Below are 24,533 nucleotides of genomic sequence, written 5' to 3' on the forward strand. Positions count from 1 at the left end.
ACAAAATAGCTTATACTCCAACCAGCTAGAATGAAAACCTTTCCAGTTTTCCAAGCATTGGTTATTGAGCAGAGAATGGCCTCAGTAGTGGGAAAAAAATAATACTAGAATAAAGGCTGCTCTCATATCACCTATAAATCTTAAAAGCAAGTATTGAAAGGATTAAATTCCTTCAAAGTGATTGGACTATAATCCAGAAGAAGGCTTACAAATAATTATAGAAAATATCCAGCAACTAAAAAAGTGCAATTCACAATGTCTAGCATGTAATAAGAAAAAATTGCCAGGCATTAAATGAAGCTGGAAAATATGAACCAAAATAACAAGAAAAGTTAATCACTAGAAAAAGCCCCAGAAATGACCAGGTAATAAGTAAACAAAATCAATAGAACAGTTATTATAACTATAATCCACATGTTCAATAAGGTAGTGGAGAGATTGCACTTGATAAGTAGAGATATGGTAAAAACAGAATTGAATTTCTAGGGATGAAAAAACACTGGATTGGATTAAGAGCTGATTAGAACACTGTAAAATAAAAAATTAAAGAATTTGAAGACATTACAATGAAAACTATGCAAAATGAAACACAGAAAGAAAAGTACTTTAAAAATGAAAACATCATCAGTGTGTTGTGGGACAACCTCAAGTGAACAAAAATACATGTAATTGAAATTCCTAAAAGAAAGAACAGACAGGGAGGGAAAGAAGAAATATTTGAATAAGTGATATCCAGGAAAGATCACCAAAGCGTATTATAATCAAATTGCCTAAAACCAATAGCTGAGAGAAAATCTTAAAAGCAGCAAGAAAAAAAACACTCTATAGCATATACTAGAATAAACAAAAGAATAACAGTAGATGCCTTGCTGGAAAAATGCAAATGAGAGTGGAATAAAATCTTTAAAGTACTGAAACAAAGAAGTTAGGTATCAAGAAAAAAAAAATTCTTTAAAAAATGAAGGCGAAATAAATTTTTTTCCAAACATATAATAATTGGAAGAGTTTACTACCTTGAGACCTAAATTATAAGAAATATAAACAAAGTCTTTCAGGAGTATGGAAAATAATACCAGATGGAAATACAGATAAGCACATAGAAATGAAGAGCACTGGAAATGAAAAATTGGTCAAATTTGTCATTAAATATGAAAGTCCTTTTTTTAAATGTTTAAAATCTCTTTAAAAGATAATTGACCAAGGAGGAAGGATAGTTCAGTGGTCAAATTCTCACCTGCCATGTGGGAGACCTGGGTTTGATTCCCGGTCCATGCACTTCCCTGAAACAAACAAACAAGCCAAACAAGTGAAAAATAAACAAACAAAACTTTAGGAAGTGGTAATACAGTAATGGGATACTCACATGTAAAAATAATGAAATGTGACCCTGCCGTACAGCATTCAAAAAAAAAAAAAAGATATTGACTGCATATAGCAAAAACAATAACAATGGTGGATATTAAATGAGTATATAAAAATGAATAAAATACTTGATTCAAAAGTTCAGGGCTGGGTGGCACGATGGTGGCTCAATGGCAGAATTCTTGTCTGCCATACCAGTGACTCGGATTCAATTCCCGGTGCCTGCCCATGACAAGAAAAAAAAAAAAAAAAACAAGTTCAGAGCTGAAGAAGGCAGTTCAACATGTCTACAAAAAATAATATCAAACTTTTTCTAAGCCATAATAGAATATGGTAATACACACAGAATAAAGATGGATTGATTTTACTTTTTTAGAGTCTCCTGAAAAGGGAACATTTGAATCAGATATTGAAAACTTGAGATATCATCAGAGTAAAGACATAGAAAAGAGGGAGGGTTAGTTGAAATATCACAGAATGATGAAACGCATGAACTGAATGATAAGGAATGCAATGAAACTGGACTTATGAAATATGGATGGAATATAGGATGTGAAGTACTTTGGTGCCATGCCTGTCATATTTATTAAGCATTTTGTCCATATCCCACATTTTAATCTCTCATTAGTGCTGTCATGACTTTAATTTTTAAAAAAATGAAATAGAATACAAAAGGATAGAGTAAAAATACTGGAATCCATTGCATGTAGTAAGGATGAGTATTAGTTCATCACTTTTTTCAGTTATATTGGGATTTGTGTTTATGTATGAACTCACTAAATAGATTTTCAGATTCATCACTGTATCATGACCAGCAGTTTGGAAAACAATGTTATAGTATATGGGGACGATTAAGGGTTTAAACAAAGAGTCACATAATCTGGAGGCAGGGTAGAGAGAAAAGGTCTCGAACAGCCATCATAATACTCAAAGAAAATTATTTTAAGAGTTGAATTAAGGCTGTGGCAGAGAGAATAAACATGGTCATCGGGAATTTCAGAAACATTTCTGAGAAATAATTAACAGGACCCGGCTACTAAATAGATAGAGGTGGTATGGGGGTGGAAGAGTGAAAGATATCAATTTTTCTAATTTAGATGACTCAGTAGTGGCATTATATAGAGAGGACACAGGAGAAGCAGGTTTGAAGGGGAAGGAATGGGCTCAGCTCACAACATGATGTATGTTCTCTGCAAGTATCACAGAGTTAGAGATTCTTGGCTTGACTTGTGAGTAGTTCAAAATAATAACAGCAATAATTATATAAAATTAATATCAGGAGATGCAACTAAATATGTATTAACAGAACCATGGAAGAACATGCCAAAAAATTGTTCCCTAGTGTCCTAATGAAAAGAAGACGTAAGGAAGCATCTTCTTTGTCCACAGTTGTGTTTTTTGCATTTGTGTCAGCATTTTTGTACATTCTTCACTAACTGGAAATCATATGTTTAAAGAAATAAAAAGCCTGGTTTTATATGAACAAATGGTGTACATTTTCACTGATTTGACAGAATTCTAGAGTATCAGTCAGGGTCCCAGTGGGAAAAGGGAGTTAACTCGAGAAGACGTAATGACCAGACTGCTTTTAGAGGTGTAAGGAAGTCAATAACACACCTAGAAGTGAACGTGGCAAAAGGAAGAGCCATTTGTGCCTGATCAGTGAAAGCAGGAGTGTTGGGCTTGGCACCGCTAAGCAGGACCTGTAGCTCCCTGTAGCTCCCTGTCTTAATTGAAGCATCAAAGCAAAGAGAAAGGAATAAACATCCCAAACTCACTCTCTTCGCACTTCTGATCCCCTGCTGGTAATTTCCATTGGCCAAAGTTAAAGGAAGACAGGGGCATGGTGTAGCCACAGCAAAGAGCTCCCTGGAACAGGGCAGGGAGAAGAAGGGTGGAGAAGAGCTCTTGGAGAGGGTGGAAGAGTGAGCAAATATAGACTAAGCAGCACAACTGGCCCAGAAACCCAAGTTATTAACTGATTAATTTCTAGATTTTGTAATCATTTCAACTAAGCTTACCCAGTTTGGGACAGTATCCTGTGTCTGCCCCTTGTGAGATTTAATTTTAAAAGTTATTTGTGATTTGTGTCGTTGGTAGAAACAGGACTCACTTTTCCTTGGGAAGCCTGGGATGTGCCCACTTGCCCTGTCACAAAGTTTGGAATAAAGTTCACTGGTGAAAGATGGTGTAGAAACAGCAATGACCAACAGTATTTACCCAACTATGATTGGACCATGCACAGCTGTAAATGACATAAAGAGGCAAACCGTATGGTTTATTGGAATCAATAATTTGACTCACAAACATTAATTAAGTAAAAGTTACAATGAAATATTTGAGAACATAGTTTAGAAGTTGTGATTTCCAATTTGGAAATGAAACAATAAAAAAATGTAATTGGTAATAATCATAATAGCCCTGATATTTCTACAGAAATTATTACTGTGGGTTTAAATACCTTGGTCCCTCGTTTTAAAAGCCGTCCTTATATGTTACAACATTATGCATACTTTTAGTATACAATTTACTTTTATGGTTTAAAAACTGTTTAAAATCATCTTAATGAGAAAATGAAATATCACAAATATGACACCCAGTCTACATCTTGAGAAAAACTTTTTTTGAAGAAAGGAAAAAGTTTTAATCATTTAAGTAATAGTTTACTCTTAAAATAACTGAGTAACTAGTACCAGTCATTTAACTGAATCCAGCCATTAGTTGAGTCAAAGAGGACAAGGAGGATGTGAAGAGGCATTTATATCATGTCAATTCTTCCACATTATAAATTTAAAATATTAGTTCAACAATCAAAATTTTCACAAGGAAATTGGAACACTAGACAATTTTTTAGCCTACTCTCAGCCCAGTTTGAAGTCTTGTGTGGTCTGAATTTGTGTGGCCATTCATCAATATGATGATTCACCAGTGACTATAGCTTCCAACACACCAGAAGATTTTAACTTGGGCATTGCTGGGAATTATTCATAAATTTGGCTTCTCTGCTGTGTGGAAGAAAGGAAATGGAGAATTAAGCCATACTTTATTAGGCAGCTATAAACTTTTACATAAACTGATGGGTTTTAAGATTTTCATTTAAAAGAGTAACTAGTCAGTTATATCTGATATATTTCAGTCTGCGGTTCAACAGTTACCTAAAGAATTCATTAAAGAAAGGGAAGATGGGTCTTTCAGAAATCCAGAAAGTACCTGTATGGTGATAGCCAGGAGCCTTGATACAAGTTGACAAAACGGTCTTCTCACTCTGAACTTCCCTGATGCTTCCCCCATCCACACCCCACTCCGCATATTTTAATAACCTGAACCTTGCAAGGTTTTTCTTCCCACCTAATCAGTTGTTGCATTAGAAGTTTGAATAGCTTATTAAATAATTGAATGAATACATCTATAAATAATTGCTTTTGTTAAATGAATAGATCTATAAATAATTGCTTTTGTTTTTTGCATTCTTTGCACCTAGAACTTATTTTCTTGTTTCATTTGTAATATAATTGAAGAGAATACATCAACTTGTGTTAAGTTTTAAACTTTCACAGAGCTTGGACACAAGGTAGAAAATTTAAATATTCTATTAATGCTTCAGATTTATATACATATAAAATATATAAGTGTCTTTTAAAATGATCAATAAGTAATCTATTTATAGTTCATTTTAATCAATTTGGGAAAGGCGAAGGGCATAATAGAGTGCATTAGCTTCCTTTTGGCTTATAATTTGTCCTCTTAGACTATAAGTAGCCATACAGACAGACAAACAGATGAATACACAAATCACTATTTGTGGAAACTACCATGGCAACTTCCAGTAAACAGAGACCCATGTGTTCTATTGCATCTGGAAGGTTCTAGTAATGTGTGTCAGTCTGACCATCTCCTTTAGCCTCCTAATGAGTTGAGCTTGGAACAAACTCCTCTTTGTGTGATGGAGCAGTTTTAAGTTTAAGGAGAATATTAGAGTGTTGAAAGAATCTCAGAGTATCCTACACTTCACTGTCTTCCATTATGAAGGCCCATCTTCTTCACTAGATATATGACTTACAGTTCCTGTGGGATCACCAGAAAAACTTCTTTGGAGGCCAAGGTAGGTCAGGGACCTATCAGATTGTTAGCAGTCAGAGTTCTTCCGAAAAACAGAACCAATGGAATAGACAGACAGATAAAAAGAATGATAGGTCAATAGACAGACAGATAGACAAATGGATTTATTATGTAGAATTGGCCCACATGACTGTGGGATCTGGTGAGTCCAACTTCCTGAGTGCAGGCCTCAAGATGGAAACTCTGAAAAAAGGTGAAACTGAAGTTAAGTCTGAATTTCCCAGGGGAAGTTGGCTGACTGAAAGTGAGGCAGAAATTCTTCTTTTCCAACTTCCGAAACCTTCATTTCTGGCTTTTAAGACCTCCAACTCATCGGATAATCAACTCATTTTGATTGTAGATGCAATCAGCCATAGAGGCAAATTGACTGCTTATAGATGCAAATTAATCTACAAAATACCCTCACAGTAACAGTCAGACCAGTGCTTACTTGACCACACAACTGGAGATCATAACTTAGTCGAGTTGACACATGAACTTAACCCTCCCAGGGATCAACACAGTGTGGCACCAAATATCATGTGTGCCTTGATAAGCAAATAATTATTTCACATAAGACAGTGAATGGAGGCAAACTCAGAGAACATAGGGATTTTTCAGAAATACTGATGCATCAGAGAACTGAAACCACAGCTGTGTATTTCTGAGGATGGTATGGTAAAATGTATGTCTGTTGACATCTTATTTCTTGTGTCTGTGGGGGTGGTGGTGAACTTAGGAGTTACTAATGTATTTTCAGGAAATTTGTTGTCTTCTAGGAAAAACCAGTCACCCTTCAGGAGATAGCCAGTAAGTAGTTGTTAGAAATGTTAGCATGTAGTTTAGAATCAAAGTTAGGTCTAGAATTATAGATTGGGGTACTATGCACATTAAAGGAGGAAATAAAATAGGGTCACCTTAGCTCATCAAATGAGAAATTGTGCAGATCACTTGAAAAATACCTTAGAATATTGCAAAAGTCTTCATGTAGGAGATGACATTTGATTTGTGGCTTGAACTACTGGCATTATGTCAACAGGCAGAGATATCAGAAAGGACATAAAATATTCAGAATATGAAATGAGTGCTCAGGGAATAGAAAGGTGTGCAATTTGGAAGGTGCATAGCCTATGTGGGAGCCATATTCAAACATACTTTTGCACAGGTTGATTGAGAAAAAATGTTATAACTATTTTAAATATTTCTTTAATGTTGTGGCCAGTTAATATGGAAAATGAATTCAAAGGGAAAAGAGAGGAGAGCAGAAGAAAACAGAGAAATATAATAATATTTTATATAATATAATAATATGGAAAATAATAATAAGAAAAGAGTGATACTGGAAGAAAAAATAATAAGGAAACAATGAAAAAAGATGAGGCTTAAAAAATGGACAAGGCTCCAAAATTTAAGATTAGTTTAGATGTCCCACTGGAAACCTATCCTGAACCTGGTCATTATAACATTCTTGTCTGACATCGTCAGCCATGTAAAGTGTCTGTTAATATGAATTCTTATATATGGCAGTTAAACTTCTCTACTTCTTAACTTGAGGCTCCAGTCTGACTGATACAGCCTTATGACCATGCAACCCTGAGTTAGTCATTCTTTTGTGCACCAAAGTCAAGGTGACCATGGCAGAAAAAAAAAAACCCAGAGTAAATCTCCTCACCCACAGATTCCTCACCCAGATACTAAACAAACTTAAGAGTTAGCAACTTGGTCCTCCCTCATAGAAAGAAGTCTCAGTTAAACTGCCTCAAAATAAACCAGACAAACGCAATTCCTTTCTGAATTGCACATCTGTTTTGGGTTAAATCGTGTTGGACAAAATATATGTTGAATTCCCAAACCCTTGTTCCCGTGAACATCACCTCATTTGGAAATAGGGTCTTCGTTGTGATTATTTAAGACGAGGTCAAACTGGATCATAGCTTGGTCCTAATTCAATTTTACTGCTGCCTTTTTAAGAAGAGAAGATTTGGGCCCAGACAGAGAAGATACTGGAGAGAAGGACACAGAAAATGATGGGAGTGATGCATCTACAAGCCAAGGGAAACCAAGGATTGCCAGCAAATGCCAGCAAGGAAGAGGTAAATAGGATTCTCCTGTCAGGTTTTAGAAGGAGCATGGCCCTGCCGATGCCTTGATTTCATCTGGACTTCAGCACTATGAGACAGTGAATTTCTGTGGTTCTTTTTTAAGCCACCAGGTGTAGGGTACATTGTTGTAGTAACCCCAGGAAACCAATACAGCATCCCTGAACTAACTAGTTGAGGATAATAAGTATTGTCTATAGTTTCAATTAATATGTGATACGCAAAGAGAGAAATTCACCAACAAATTATATATGTGTATTTTTTCCTTTATCATTAGTAGAGTTTCAGTTTTTTGGCCTTTGAGTTAAAGAACTGGCTGCAGCATAAATTGTCATTCCCATGCATGATGCCATGGGAAACTGTTTGCTGACCGTGGAGACTGTTTAACTTGTACCCTGGCGCATAGGGGTTTATAGCCCTTGTAATTCCATCCTACTGCAGCTGCTGCAAGTGGAGTCAGGGTTCTTATCTGCAAACTTGTGTATCCCAAAGACTTAAGTCACCTGATTCATTTGTACGCTTGCACTTTCTAAATGTACTTCCTTTTGTGGCTTATTAAAACCCAGAAAGGCAGATTTCTGCTGGACAAAACACACTGAATCATTACAACAGCTATTTTAATCCAAGAAATGCTGAATTTGTTCATTTTTCTTTGTGTTATTGATTAATTGCAACTATAGACAATGCTTATTATTCTTTATTATATAGTATATAAAATAAGATATAGCTTCTGTGCAAGCCAAAAAACATTTTCCTGGGTTATGTCTTTTATACTCACAATTTTAAGCAATAGATTTCTGGTACAGAATTTGTAAAATTAAGGTAAACCTTAACTGCGAAATGCAGGTGGTCACAAAATGGATACCCTCAAAAGTCAAGACTGGTTTACCTAAATTGCTTTTCTTAAAAAATGATGAAAAGCCCACTAGAATCTAAAAACAATGAAGTTTGTTCCCAAAGTATGGCTCCCAGAGTAAGAATTATTCTAATTCACAAAGAACTAAATAAATCTGTTTCAAAATTTTCAAGATTTAATAAAGTAAGCACTAAGGCACAGAAATTGAGATCCTCTTCCTATTTCTACCTCCAAATAGTTTGCTGGACATTAGAAAGTCAGATAAACTCTCCACTTCTCTGCAATGCCAGTGTTGCTCAAAGAGTTTGCTACTTGCATTTGGGGCAGGGGTGGGGCGGGGAGGTAGGAGACAAGGCTTCCTAAGAGAGCTACCCTTCACTGCAGCACTTTTGGCATCCCTGGCCTCTGGAGGCACTAAGTGCCAAAACAGTAGCATTCCTTAATTATTATTCTAAACAAGAAAAAAAAAAACAGTTCCCACATGTGTCCACATTGTCTGAGGGCAGTACCCCATTGGGTTGAAATACACTTTACATCATCTTTAAAGTCTCTTCCTGCACTGACATTCAATAATTTTGCATATATGTGTACGTTTCCTTTTTAGCATTACTTGGCACTCACTTTTTAAATCATTATCTTGAAGTCTACATTTCAGGAATAAAATAGAAAAAAATGACAAATCCAGTCTGGTTAGCTTTCACACAATTAACCTTACATTTCTCACCAATTATAAACGCTTTTTTCTTTTACACAATTGCAGTATTCCGCCAATATCCAAAGTATACAATAGTTTCATCTTTCTCCTGATATAGTCCACTTGAAACCCAAGGAAATTAATATTTTCTCTGCCTTTTAAATCAAGTTCTCAAATATTAAGGAACGAATTTTAATGCCTTCTCTTTCCCTTAAGTCGTAGTCTACATGTGTCAGAATCCTCAGGCAAATCCGTAAAATTCCAAGGCCTTTGGGATTGTGGATTGTCCTGTGCTTTTTGATCTAGGTGGGGCAGAATGTATTTTCTGAATCTTTTCTAAGTACCAGGCAATGAGCTAGGCTTTCTGCACAGTTTATCTCATTAAATCCTCACAACTCTCAAAGAATATATTGTTAAACCTATTTTATGATACAGTGAAACCACATTGGTTAATTAATTTGCCAAAAGTTTTACAACTAGTAAGGTTATGCCTGTTCAGTGAAGATCAGAAATATTTATGGATATCATTTCAGTATTTTGAACCCAGAAGCTGCAGCAAGGCTGGGGTTGGATAAACCCACAAAACAGGGAGGATTATATCCAGGCTGTTTTCATGTGTGTATACATGTGTGTACATGCATGGGCTCCTGTCATTTGGGATTATTGCACCACAGACCCATAACTCTCTTTATATAGTAGTCTGTCTAGTCATTAGGGGGGAATATCCCTTTCCCAAATAATTCAACATTTCAGAAAGGTTAAACTTTAAGAAAGTTTATTCAGGTCGATTTGCCATAAGCCAATTTGTGGGCTTTTTTTTCATTATCATGAATTTGTGAGCAATTATTATTGTATTTGAATGTATTAAACTTCTTACTGTTTATTCCCATTTTCAGCTATCTGTGTGGTGGATATATTCCCTGAGGGACAGATTCTGTGTGGTCCATATATTCCCTGAAGGTCAGATTTTGGACATTAACATGGCAGCTATCCCACATCAACCCTTCCAAAAATCAAACAAACAGAGAAACAAATAAATAAATCCTGTGTCTTATTCCACTAACTTCTCAGTGAGCTTTTTCATCTATTTTCTTATCTTCTCCCAACACACCCTGAGAAATGAAGAGGATATTTCAACCAAAAGATGAAGACCTGTCCCCTCCAATGTAATATGTGGATGAATTATAACTGGGGTGCCATTTGTGCAAATGAGCTTGGTGCAATGCTACAAATGCAACACTTTATTATTTTTAAACCACTGGATTTCTAATTTCAAATCATTGAATAATTATCGAATCAATCAGAAGTCCCTATATTGCCCAGACACCTATGGGCTTGGACATCAGGAAAGCCAGGTTGAAATTGATGTTGTTTAAACACAATTTCACATGGCTTGATTTTCAAGATCACAATTGGCCTTCTTAATATTTCCCTGACAGCGAGCAGCTTTTTAGTAGTGAAAACAATAGTGCTAGGAAACCTTTAGCCGACCCACACCAGTAGCTTTCCCATACATCACCGTAATTACTTAATTGCCTACTTGCCAATCAGACCAGGGGATCTGAAAATGTCTTCTGGGGATCCCTGCAGATCCCTGAAACTCTATCAGGCAGTCTTTGAGGCCAAAATTGTTTTCCTACTTATAATACATTATTTGTCATCTTTTACTCTCATTCTCTTAGAATGTAGAGTTTTCCAGAGGCTACAATAACCCAAGAGAATAAATGCTGAAGCAGATATAAGAATCCAACAATTCTATTAAGCCAGACATTGAAGAGATTTGCAAAAATGTAAAACAATGTTGCTCTTATCACTAATCTTAATTTTGTTTGAAAAATATAGTTATTTTCATAAAAATGTGCTATTTACATTAAAATATAATCACTATGGCTCTTTTAATGAATTAATAAACATTAAAAAAAGATCGGTTAAATTCCTAATGTGGTAAATATAGATAGATATAATTCGTATTAGCAAAAGCTCTTTGGGGGCAGTTCTGAAACCAAAAAGTGTGAGAACTGCTGATCTAGACCAATATAAATAATTTCTCTTAAAGGAAGAAGCCAAAAATCTGATTTGAGTCTAACTTTAGTTTTTCAAAAAGACCTTAGTTTTTCAAAAAGACCTTATTTATGAAGCAGCCAGAATAATAATAAATGGAAAAACTTCTCCTGTTTCATTTTTATTCCCCGAAATGCTTCTTGAGCCTGTGTAATCTGCCTTTTCACGTTCTTTCCTATACTCCCAACTTTATAAATATATGTGCCATTCAGATTGCTCACTGTTGGAAGATAGTGTGGTAACTTTCTTCTGTGACACACGTGAACACACATATCCTTGGAAACATAATTTTGCATTCTGCACTTGTAACTTTTTTGATCATGTAGCTCTGTGAATCAAGGGTGCGCCATTAGGGCTTTATTCCTTATATCACCTGGGGGTAAAAATAAAGCAACATTCAGGGAAAGTGCTACTGGGCAGTGCATGAGGGAATAGAGATTTGGAACCCCACAAAGCCTTTTAATTTTTGCTCTTTGCACCAGGCACATTATCTGTTCACACCGACTGTGGACTTGTAGAAGGGCTGATTTTATTTCTCTGTGGTCCAACATTACTGGCCTGGTCCCCTCTCTTACCCTCTCTCCCAGAACCTGGGAAAGAACAATGCAGTGTTTGGGAGGTTTCAGGTAGCAGCCAGGAGCTTGCCAGCATGCCTGACATCTGAGTCCTCTCATGATGGATACAGTTAACTCCTGCTTTGGAGGTGGCCAACTAACTGGTGTCTGGAGACATATGGTGATTTTTTGCCTGCCAAAGAGACCAAGCCCCTGTGCCAGGGATGTAGCCAACCAGTGCTGGCTCTCAGGCCCCTCTTCCCATGGGAGGATAAGTGAACACCCCCCAGCATTGTTGTGTGTTCTGAGCCCAGCAGCACTGTCTGAGAGCCCGGGTATCATGGTGTCAGGCACATAGAAAGGAGAGGATCTGATGGATAGATAGGAGAGACATGATAAAGAGGACAGCATCCTTCTCTGATCTCTTTGCTGATAGGAGATGCAACACCGTGGCGCCTGCAAGGCTCTGCTCCAATGAGCCATTCCCAGTGTTCCAACTTGGGAAAGGAAGCACTGCAGCAAAGAGCCCGGGCACTCAGTTTCAGTAACGTCAAGTGCCATCATTCCTCGCTATAGAGAGATATTTATGTCAGCTGAGGTCATTTTCTCTAGATTTCCTGAGGACTCTTGGGATCCCTTCCTTTTGTCTTTTTTTTTCCTTTTAAAATGTTTTCTTATTTGCTTAATCAAGGGAAGAAAAAAACACTAAGTTTTTTAAAAATTCAAACCGGTGCCGAAAGTTATAAAATTACAGTGAGTTTCCCCACATCCCAGGAGCCAACTCTCATTCTCCCGCCTCACATAGCTACAACTAATAATTTTAGTATCCAGAAAAATAATTGTGTGCGTGCATGTGTGTGTGTGTGTGTGCATGTGTGTATGATGTCTGTGTCCGTAGCATAGTGGTTCAGTTACAGGATTTGGAGTCAAACTGCCTGGGTTTGAGTCCTGGTCTTGTCATTTTCTAAGATGCAGTGTTCTCTGCTGTCTCTCCCGGCTCGAAACCAGTGCTTGGTATATAGTAGATATCCAATAAATATTCATTGAGTGAGTGAATGAATAAAAGAATGAGTCTTTCCAAATTTAAGTGTTCCAATCCAAGGCATGATAATGGTTTTAACATTTAGCTGAGTTTTCTTTTGAATTCTTTGTATATAGGTAATTTACATACATTTTAAAATGTAGTTCCTATTTTTTCTATTGTAAACAAAACCTGTCTACCAATCTATTTTCTAATTGGATATTGTTTGTGCTTAGGAAAGCTATTGATTTTTATTTTAATCTTCTAACTAGTCTCATTAAATGATATAATTCTTTCTAATAACTTTTTATTTGATTCTTAGTTCTCTTGAGTTTTCTAGTTACTCAATTATAACTGATGTAAAAATTTTCATATTATTCCAATGATTATACTTTATTTATATATGTTCCTTCGTTGCATTGTCTAGTAATTCTAGAACAGTGTTAAATATAGTAGTTATAGAAGACATCCCTCTCTTGATTTTTAATGAGAATTCTTCTACTGTTTAATCAATAACATGGTGGTGGGTTTTCCTTGTATATATTTGCATATGCATACATACAAATATACACATGCAAAATGTCATGGAAGTATCCATAGATTTCCATATCAATGCATCTTTTTTTTAAAAAATTAGGAATTGACATTGAACTTTATTAAATTATGTTTTGATACTATTTGAAATGAATGATTTTCCTTTTGTAAGTTATTTATATGATGAATTATTGGATTTTCTAATTATGGACCACCCTTGCATTCTTGAGATAGACCTTATTAAATTATACAGTATTTTTCTTTCAAGGTGTGATGGTTAATTTCATGTGTCAACTTGGCTAGTTTTTGGTGTCCAGTTGTTTGGTCAGGCGAGCTCTGCCTTGATTAGTACCAAGAGGGTATTTTGTAGATGTATTAGCATTTGGTAGATGATCACATCTATGGCTGATTACATCTACCAGTCAACAAAGGAGACTGCCCTCAGCAATGAAAGAAGTCTCCTCATCCAATCAGTTGGAAATCTTAGAGCAGAAAGGAGGATTTTGAAGTCAGAAAGAATTTCCATCTCTACTTGTGCCAGCCAGCTTCTCCAGGGGAATTCAACCTCTCTTCATTGAATTTCCAACTTGAGGTCTGCCCTACAAAATTTGGATTCATCAATCCCCACAGCCATCTGAGCCAATTCCTATAAAAATTAATCTGTCATTCTGTTTCTCTAGAGAACCCTAACTAACATACAGCATTTATTTACTAATGATTTTAAGATCCTTGAATTCATATTAGAATGAAGGGATTGATCCACAGAGGATATTTTTCTCTACCATTTGTTTGCTTTCTATTTCAGATGTATCAATTATCTTTACATTAGATATAACTGATGTTTAAAATTGTTTTAATTTCAGTTTTTATTCTCCATTCTTAAGTTGCTATACAGTCTTTTTTCTTGGTTACTAATTTTCAATGGTGTCAAGCTGATTCTTGGTATTTTGAATTTATTTAGTTATTCTGCAAGTTTTTAATTTTAGTCCTGAATTTGGTTGCACAGTTCTGTAATTGTATTCTGCTGTTCTAGTGTTTTGATCTTGGCATCTCTCTCTTTAAAAAAAAAAAGTTCTAAGTTCTAGAAAGAAAAAAATACTCATTATCCAGAATTGTCCTTCCATTGTCTGATTTATATCTTCTTCCAGAATGTAATCATAATCTGTCTTATGCATGCTCTGCCTTTTTCCATATTTACTGCTGTGGACTTTTTGAATGGCTACCATCAGTGTGTGCTGGAGCTACCTTATGAGTGTCAACTGTTTGCCTCTCTCTGATGTCACATTGGTAGCTTGAAATCAGCTATAGTGGGAATATTTACACCATGAATATTAGCAAACACTATAACTTATCATTTTTCCCAGAGTGCCTATGGTTAAACACTTACTAATTCAATACTAGTTACCGTAGTGTCTCCTTTCATCATATATATGTTTTAACATCTGTGAGTCTATAAAGTCTAGGATATCTTTGTTCTGATAAAGTGGTGATAAATTTTCCTAGACATTCTTGTCACCTTCTCTTACCTTCCTCCTTAGGGGAAAAACTTTTCTTCTTTTACCTGGGCACTTGGTGGGAGTAAGAGTAGGCAGCACTCAACCTCAATAATAGTTGTGCTTGAAGGACTTGATCAGTGCTTTGACTTCAACCATTGGTTAAGGAGTATGTGCTAGAGTGTTTATTTCACTTGCTCCTTCATCCCGTGAGGGTTATCTTCAGGCTATCGAAATTCCTTCCCTGGTGCCCCATTCAGGAAGGTACCTCAGAACATTAAATAATTAGCTTCCGGAATTCACTCCCCATGCTTGGTCCACAGCTCTCTAACCACCGTCCCCATTCCCTTTCAGCAATTACAGAGCAAAGTTAAGCAAAACCCAAGGCTGTGGGCTACAGTTTCTAGTTTAGAAAGAACAGTTCTCTTAATGAGCTGCTCTGTTTACCACTTGGACCTCCTACTCTCTGGGAAATTAGATTTCATTTTTGTTTTCTCTTTTATCTTCCATTCAGCTAAGGGTCTGTTTATTGTTGGAGATCACAACTCAAAGTGCCTACGATTCTCTCAGTGTAGAAGAGTGGCTTATAATTTTCAGGGCTTTCCTTGTTCTTTTCCTTTCCCCTACTGAAATACCATGCATTCCCTTTTGTTGAGGTCTTTCTCAGCTGAGGGATATTAGTGGGGATTTTTCCCTGTCTTTTTTTTGTCTACTTCTTTTCCACAGATTGATTCTAAGGGCTGTGGTTGAGTCACACCAGTTCCCCAAATTAATTGTCTTTCTCTTACCCATATGTTGTTTTAAAAGATTGTTATCTGAAGATGTGCCTTTTTTATCTTGCTGGATTTCCTAGTGTGGTCTTTCATGATGTGTACCTACACTGAGTTCTTATTGCTAGCTTTTAGGAAGTAGATATTCTATGATCTTTTTTCTCTCTACCATACTTCCTGAAATCTCCCCATTTTTTGATGACACTAATCAAAGAAAATGAAGATATGACCTTTGTAATGCCACTGAGTATGCATGTAACATATAACTGGATGACTTATTTTTCTTACCAATCCCCTTCTCCATTTGCTCAAATAAGGCAGGTTCAAGTGGGAGAAGAAACATGGCTTCAGGATAAATGCATTCTGACTGGATTCACCTCACAGAAGTGGGAAAATAAGGGCCTTTCAAATAACTGCACAACTCAGTTTGGGTTGGAGTTGTTTTGTGTGACAAACAGTAGCTCACTGATTGTTTATAATATTATTTATTTTAGGCAATGTCACCAATTTGTATCTGCTACTCTACCTTGAAATCTGCATATTTAGGTTGTCCAGTAATTTTTGTGAAGACTACATATCATATATTTATAAGATATAACTAAACATTAGTGGTAATTCTGCCCATTCCATTTTCCTCAGCAAGTTTTAAAGGTTCCAAGAGGAACAGAAAACTAAAAGATACTAGCTCTGCCTCTCTCAAGGCAGGCAAGACCCACAGACATTGTTCTAAATAATCTTTGGTCCTTTTCACAGAGCTATCATAAGGTACAGGCAGACTTTTAACCCAAGTCTCTCTGAACTCTTCTTGTTATTCTGTAATGCTTCCCAGAGAAGTTAAGTACCCTCAGTCCTTGGAAATTACAGTTATTCTCCAAAATGAATTGTTTATTGTTTGTCTGTAGGTCACAGTAAATTGATTTAAGGTTGCTGTATTTGGTGGGACTTATTCAATAGGTGCTGTCTGGAGACTATGAGATAGCTAAAGGGGTGAACTGAGATAATAAAGCAGCAAGGCAATTGACTTTATTACCTCTTCACAAACTCACTGAATCCTTACAATGACAGCCAAAAATGACCCAGGTAGTAATTTTTATCATTTGTAAATGTCTGAAGCATGCATAGTTGCTCTGCCATCCATATGCTATCACAGTCTATAGAAGTGGATTTAAAGTATAAAGAAACAAAATAAAACCAAGCCCCTTTACCTAAACTATACTTCTCTTTATTTGATTTAGCTCAATTTATCCATGAAACTTACGGCTTTAAATAAAATTAATCATTTAATGCTGATCAATTAAAATAATTTCTATTGATCCAAAAAAAGCAAGTTGAATCCTTGGGTTAATGAACATGAGTGCACACACCATGTGCTTGGCACATGCAGGCCTCACTGTTTCTCATAGTCGCCACCAAATGTAAAAATAGAGGGAAATATTGCTGTCATTGTTTTTACATAATTTACCTTTGTCTTCCCTTCTCACTCTCAAGACATAATGCAATCTGTGACAAAAAGCAGAGAAATATCAGTATTTTCTCTGAGAACAGGTTGCCACTAAAATTTGGCTGCAATAACTTGATTAGATAAAAATGGAGGGAAAGCCAGGTGTCAAGTCTTTAAAACTTCATGGAGAATCCCACTGGTCCCACCAGTCAGAGAGCCAGATTGAGCCAGATTTAAAGCCTGTGGGAGAGCCAGGGGGGTCAAGGCATAGGGAGGTCTGACCCAGAGACCAGGAGGATGATGACAGGATGAAGCAAATATCTGTACAGAACAGATACACCCCAAAGCAGTCATTGTGCATTTAGCATCTCTATTTGGAATGACCTCTTCTGATTAAAACACTCAGTCTCTCTGGGAAGCTAATAGACTCAGGAGACGTATTGCTTTTTTCCGGACCAATGTTGCTTAGGGATCGTTGAGAATGCATTACAAGGGCATCATTTTTTCCAATGTTTTCATCATTTTCCTCTTAGCAAGATTGGCCAGGATAAAACCTAGAGAGAAAGGTACTGATTACACAGAGAAAGGAACTGTTAGCTTTCACATTCCTCATTTGTTGGATACACGCAATAGCATCAGATAATTTGGGCCACAATATGTGCCTTTGGATGTGTGTTTTCTCTCCTATGTTTATTAGTTCATTAAAAATTCAGTTCTTCTCCTAATGCATCTATATAGATTCACCCAGCATTTGAGTGTTTAGAGTTAAAATTAGAAAATCAGTTAAAACAATGGCAACTAGAACTTATTTGGCACAGCTTATTTTGATGTGGACATTTATTTGTCACTGAGTGAGAATTACAGAAGAATGAAATTCCAACTCATTTTCAATGAGTTCTAAAATGTTACAAAGTGCAGGCATTTCCATCTCATTTTCTTCAGATGAGAAGGAGAAAACAGGTTTCTTTTTTGCTATGGCCCGATTTGCTCTGGGCCCAATGCACTCCAATGAGAAGAAGCACTCACTAGAGAGGGCATTTTTGGTGCACAGGAGAACTTTAACTCTGCTTGATTCCAAAGACACTTGCAGGGCGGGCCACAGTGGTTCAGCAGGCAGAGTTCTCGCCTGCCTTGCGGGAGACCTGGGTTCGATTCCCAGTACCTGCCCAGACAAAAAATTAAAAAAAAAAAAAAAAGACACTTGCAAATTTGAACTCTAATAAACCTTTACCTGGTCAGATTTGGAGAACATTCAGTTCTGACAACCTGCTGGCTTCAATGAAGGAGATCTGAAGGAGGAAAATCAGACTCTTTCCAGTACAAACACAGTCAGCTTCTTTGTTTAATCATCTACACAGCAAATTACCAGATACTAATTTTCAAATTTCAACTCATTTATACACAGGACTCAGCTTCCTTGGAATATTCTAGTTGGACCAAAGAGAGCAAAGGGGTATTTCAAACTCCTGAAAAAAATTAATACACTCACTTTAATTATAAAAAAATATGCACAAAGTACCTTTTTTCACTCCTAGTGAAAAAAGATATGTAGAAAAGATGCTACAATTTTAAAAGCAAATATATTCGTATTTCATGTTAATAGTGGTTTGCGTTCCTTGGATGAAATACACTTAGTATGTACAAAGCAAAATAAGAAAAAAGAGGTGATGGGGGATAAATCTTCATGGGCCATTTAAAACCCCTCGATTTGATGTTTTTAATATTTACGATTCAAGATGACAAATGCAAAAACATGAATTCAATATCATCTGATGAAGAAGTTAAGAGAGATAGGTTTACCTATAACTGAAGAAATTGTAATGAGTGACTAGTTATTCTTGTTGTGTTTGTTTTTCCTTTAAAAAAAAAAAAAAACTTACCCAGCTACATTCACTGTGACTTTAGCCTGTGGAATGGAGCCTCAATGTGATTCTTATTCTTTCCCTGGAATGCTTTTTGGATGGCTTCCTAGTTCTCTTTTTATTCCTATACATTTGGCATTAATGGCACCTAAGGTTTTAGGTGAGGCAGGAACCCAGAAGAGACGTTAAGCTGTATCACTCAATAAAACATTCCCTGATTAGCCTGATGTATGGTTACCTAGATGTTTGGGGGGGGGGGGTCCCTTCTGGGATAATATTGAAAACCCATTGCAAAGGTCTGTCTGCTCTGGGATAGCAGGAGCTGTGAAAGGACCAAGATGGAAACCTGCAAGTACCAGGTGGCATGGGCAAACTCGAAGCTCTTACAATTCGGAGAAAATAGCTCAAAGTTCAAAATTGGTCTGAGACCCATCAGCTCCCCAGTGCATTCTTTGAAGCATTTTCCACCTTTAATGGAGATATTTCAAGGGAAATTTAATCCATATGTTTTGGATTCATTTGGACTTAACTCATAAATATGTTTCATCAAGGACTGCCAGGAAGCTCTGTGTTCGCTAGAATAAAGTAGTTTCATGGGACAGCAGCACAGACAGAGGAAATTTGATATCCAAGGGTCCATCATCCAAACAAGGAAAAGAAACCCTCAGGTTTAAACCACTATCTGTAAGTAATGTGAGAGCAGTAATTTACCCTGTAACACTGTCATGGAGAAATAAGTCACTTATGGCTGCATGGGGCACATACAAATAAATATACATGCATACACACATCGATATTCTTTACATCTCCTTCCCCAGAAAAATACCCAACCCAGGTCTTACTCATCATCAATTCCCCAAAAAAATTAACTCTAAGAGGAAATGTACATTTTTACTTATTGTAACATCATTCAAAATCCATAAACACTCTTCTCTTTCTGTCTCTCACTCCTGTCTCTTGCTTTCTGTTTCTCTGTCTCTGTATGTCTCTAGCATCTGAGCCACCTGTGAGGTATTCCCAAATCACAGGCATGTTATCCCTGTACCTCTTGTGTGTCTCAACCACGTCAAATAATTTTGGCAAGCTTTACTTTCTTAAGTTTGTGTTGCTAAAAAAAAAAAAAATTTCCAAGTAAAATTACATCACTGAATGTGCTTTATTGCCAAGCTAAATCTCCCCTTTCTCTGAGATTATTTTGTGTCTTCCCATGAGGCAATGCCCCTCTTGTTAAGAATCTTTGTTGTGTTCACTTCTTGGGCTAATACAAAGGAAAGTGTCTCTGTGTGGATACTATTAAAGACCACCATTATTTTTCATTTTTATTTATTTATTGCTTAAATGGTATAATTTCAAGATGACCAGCATCTATAATTACTTATAATTAACCACTGTCTTCAAGGCAATATATGGTTTTAATTTTCTCTGTGGTATAGCATCTATATTTAGGAGTTTTTAAGAATAAAGAACAGGGAATTTGTAGCCCATCTCCATTTCAGTTCAAGTTTCTTGTGCCAATGCCATCTAATACCTGGAGGCATCCAAGGGCATCTAATGACCAAACCTATTTCAGGTATTAGAGAAGCCTTTGGCATGGTTGTTGTCTTCAGATTCTCATATTGTAGAAAGTGAGAGGGGAGAGAATAGTCCAGGGTGATATGTCAGATGGGATTCATGGAGCCATGCACCCTGAATTCTCAATTTTCAGTGAACAAGGGTGGCAGAATTGCAATGGACAAATCCCAGCAGGGCAGGGTTAAGATGGCTTTGGCCAACATCATTAGGCCATGTTCACTTAGCATTCCTTTCCTGAAAGAGTACAATAACAATTATGATGTCTATAGATTTGCAAGTATGACTATAAAAATGAATAATAGATTGATCAACAAGGCAATAAAGTAAAGTGTTATATGAATATATTCCAAGATACAAAAGAATAAAAATGTGTTTTCTTTCCACCTTTTCTTCCCCTCAATGGGAGAGGACTTTACATCTTCTCTTTGCAAGACAGAAAAAGACAAGCAAGTTCAAACAACATAGAATCAACTCAGGTTGTTCTTCTTTTCTGCAGATTGAGATGGAATGGTGATGCTGCTCACTTCTCTCCTCTTTGCCCTTTTAAAGTTGGAAACACCAATAGGTGAGCCCTGCAGTGCTTAACATGGTAACTCTACTTTGCCTACAACCCTAAATCCATGCTGATGGAAGTGGTGATTTGTTGAAATATAAAAAGCCTTCAGATAAAAGGAAAGCAGAGGCACAATATGAAAGAGAGAAAAGAAACCAAAGTAAAGCATATTTACTGGTTTCCTAGCTGGTGAGAGCCACCAAATTCCTCCCCTGTTTTCAATGTAAGGGCAAACAGATTCAGGTGGAAGGAATCCTGCTTCTCAGCATTGGTTTGAGCAGCTCTGGACTGATGCAGTCTTAGCCAGAGCAGCCAAACCCTGCCCAAAAGCTTGGCAGCCCCCTCTGGATTACTCTACCAGCCTTCCCCACCCACAACCTCAAAGCATTCAACTGCTTTTTGGCAGCTGACCTCAGTTCTATCCAAAGCAACACAAAGCAGCATTCTCCCCAGGTGCCCTTTCATTGGTAAACCCTCCATGGTGTCATCATCACTGCTAATTACATTCCTTTTTCTTTCAAAGGGCAGTTTTAACGGTTGGTATGCTCCTATGTCTGTCAGTTTTACTTGATTGATTGATCATTCATTCATTTCTAAGAAAGCTTATTCTAGTTATAGACCTTAATGTCTAATTTTCATAACACTTCTGTGAGGTAGGGAGATCCAACTTATTTACCTCTAATGACTTATATCATATCTTTGAGGGGGCTGTAAGTGGTTTCCATTCAGCTTTGGGTGGGCTTCCTTTTTTATCTTCTGAAATGCCCTGAATGGGTAATGATTGAATGGGGTGTGAGCCCCTTGAGATAGGTGTCCTTTATAGGGAAGCCTTTATGAATGCAAAGTACCACCCTGAGGGAATCCATTCCACTCAGTTGTCAGTTCTAGTTCCCTTTTAAAGCTTATCAGAGAAGAGGAGCTTTCGGGAGGTGGTGGAAATGGGAAAGTAACAGCAGAAGAAAAAAATCTGGGAGCTCTCAACTCCTCCAGGAGAGGAGAGCTGCTACCTACTCATGCAACATGGAAATCCGAATCAAAATCAGGAACTATAGCTGAGAGGATTTTGTGAAACTCGGAAGCCAGTGCAACTCCTTTTTTATTTCGGGACCCCTTGTTCCTGTATTGGAATCAGCAACTGAATTCTTGTTTTGAAGGAGACTCTCGCACTTATCTCTGGGAGTATAGATGGGGAACTGGGGAAGCCATGCTTCACTTCATAGCCTGCTTGGTGAGCAACAGAGTGCCCAGGATCAATTCATGGTGGACATCGCTGGGAAGAAGAGTGTCAATGGGACCCTGAGCTCCAGAAGGACTCAGGCTAAACTCAGATGTGGGCCGTTAGGACCCTTAGTTTTCATAGTTCTCCACCACACTCCAAGGAGGTTAAATCCAATAACTGTGTGTGTGCGTGTGTGTTGGAGAAAGGACAACGTCATAGGAAAACCAATTACTTCAGCTCTCAATCCTGAGAGATTGCAAGCTTTTAGGAGAGTATGGTAGACACTTAATATCTATGTCCAACTGAAATCCAGTTGGAAAATCCAGTTCTTTTTGTAATAGCTCCTTGATTTTTCCAGAGACACCCCTACCCTACCCTCAGGCCACCCACCACCAGCCACAGAGTGCACAAGTATCCTAAGCTTCTTTCTATCAGTTTCCCTAGCCCCCTGGCCACAGTGAGTGGTATAGGGTTAAGCATGTGATCAATTTTCTGTCAGAGACTGGCTTAGAACTTCTGTCAGAGCTGTAGCTAAGGAAAAGCTGTCTTCCCCCTGGACCTGCATCTGTGATGATGAAAAGTATGAAGTGCCAGGGAGGAGGCAAGCTGAGTCCTGATAACATCCTTTGAATTCATAAATTAAGCCATGCCTAGGATGAGCTCTGCTCCTGGACCTTCCAAGTAAGTAATCACCTATATTTCCTTTTCCATTTCAGCTGGTTGCAGCTTAATTTTCTGTCGCTTGAACCTCAAAGTTCTGACTAGCACAGAATAGCATCAAATATCTAAAAAAAAAGTTGACTTATATGAAAGCATAAAATTAGAAATGAGCAAGCAGATTAATTTAAATAGAGTGACAGTCCATATAGGAGAGTAATGAGAAAACCATTTTATCAGCTCAATAAATGTTGAGAATGCATGGTCAGACTCCAATACCAAACGTGACTTTTTTAAACAAAAGACCTAAGTAGAAATGGATGACTATTTCCTTAATCATGATCAGGAGCATCTATTTTAAACATCATACTTAGTGATGAAATCCTAGAGGCATTCTACTTTAAGTTAGCTACAAAGCTAGCTAGGTAGGTAGGTAGATCAACTGTTTACAGATTTGGTATGTGCACAAATTTCTGATGCAATTATTTTTCTTCTTTCATTCTTGGAACTTGACCAAATGATTATAAAGTTCATGAGAGAACAAGCAGATGAAAACAGGTAAAACTTATCCTAAAAGATACTGAAATATGTTTTAGTGCAACAATACAAATACAATAATTTAAATGGTATCTCACTGACATGAAAATTGACCAATGGATCGATGGAATTGTTCAATAAATGCCATTTAGAAAATTGGGGATTTGGCAGGAAATGAAGTTAGTTTTTATTCTTTAAATATCTAATTTTTATCTGATCTTAGAATGGGTACAAATTATATGAAATTAAAAGCAATATAAAAAGAAAATAAAAGAGAAAATGGGAGAAGATGTGACAAAGGAAATAATCGGTAGGTTACCTAACAGGCAGGGAGACCATAAATATCAAACTGGGAAAAAGAAAAATACAATAGATCAGAAGCTTAATATTCTTAATATGTAAATGCTTTTTTCCAATTCAATGGGAAAAAATGTTTGTTTTTTTTTTCATTAAGACAGAATGCCAATGACAGGACATGGGCTGATAATTGCAAATGACTGACACAGGAAATGGCCACTCCTGCAATCTGCTAATGGAGAGGATATTGTTTAAACCTTTCTGGAAAGCAATTGGTTTTAAAAGTCAAGAACCTTAAAAAGTTCACACTTTCTGACCCAATAATTTTTACTCTATGATCTGTCCTGAGGATATAATCAAAGAGACAAACCAGTAAGGGCAACATTATTTAGGGCAGCCTTATGAAAAACTGATCCAACCTGAGTGTCATGCTAAATAAAAGAATTAGAATACATCAATACAATGAATCACAGATATATTTTGTAATGATTTTGATAACTTTAAATTTTAGAAAATTATAAAACATATTATTTTTTAAGTATAGAGGTAAATTATAAGCACTTTTTATTCTCTCCTTTGTACTTTTTGCCTTTTCTACAATGATCATTATGGCTTATAAAAGATACTTTGTTTGTTTGTTTGTCTGGTTTCTTTTAAAGTAAGTTGGAAAGGAACATTTGTAGTCATTTTAGAATGTCTCCCATTAATATGACAACCAAAATCTTTGGTTTTCTTTAATCAAATTATACATTGAAATTATGTAAACATGTGAACTTTAATTTTATTGCATGAATTTTTACTTTTAGCAAATGCAATTTATGAAAATACAGGTAGCTGTGGTTGTAGTTTTATT

At 36.7% G+C, this 24,533-nt stretch overlaps 1 long non-coding RNA gene across 8 annotated transcripts in view; it reads left to right on the top strand.

Annotated features, from left to right (window-relative positions):
* Window positions 1–24,533, top strand: part of LOC143649283 (uncharacterized) — a 128,099-nt gene that overhangs the window by 84,833 nt on the left and 18,733 nt on the right. For 5 of the 8 annotated variants that reach the window (XR_013158945.1, XR_013158942.1, XR_013158946.1 and 2 more), the window contains exons 3-4: window positions 7,432–7,553; window positions 20,914–20,982. This is a non-coding gene — a long non-coding RNA (uncharacterized LOC143649283). Of the gene's footprint in view, window positions 1–7,431; window positions 7,554–10,005; window positions 10,164–20,913; window positions 20,983–23,375; window positions 23,405–24,533 lie in introns of those variants that run through there. The other 3 variants (XR_013158944.1, XR_013158943.1, XR_013158941.1) reach the window with 2 other exon arrangements.

This window comes from Tamandua tetradactyla, chromosome 1, assembly GCF_023851605.1.
Source record: "Tamandua tetradactyla isolate mTamTet1 chromosome 1, mTamTet1.pri, whole genome shotgun sequence".
NCBI classification, from domain to species: domain Eukaryota; kingdom Metazoa; phylum Chordata; class Mammalia; order Pilosa; family Myrmecophagidae; genus Tamandua; species Tamandua tetradactyla.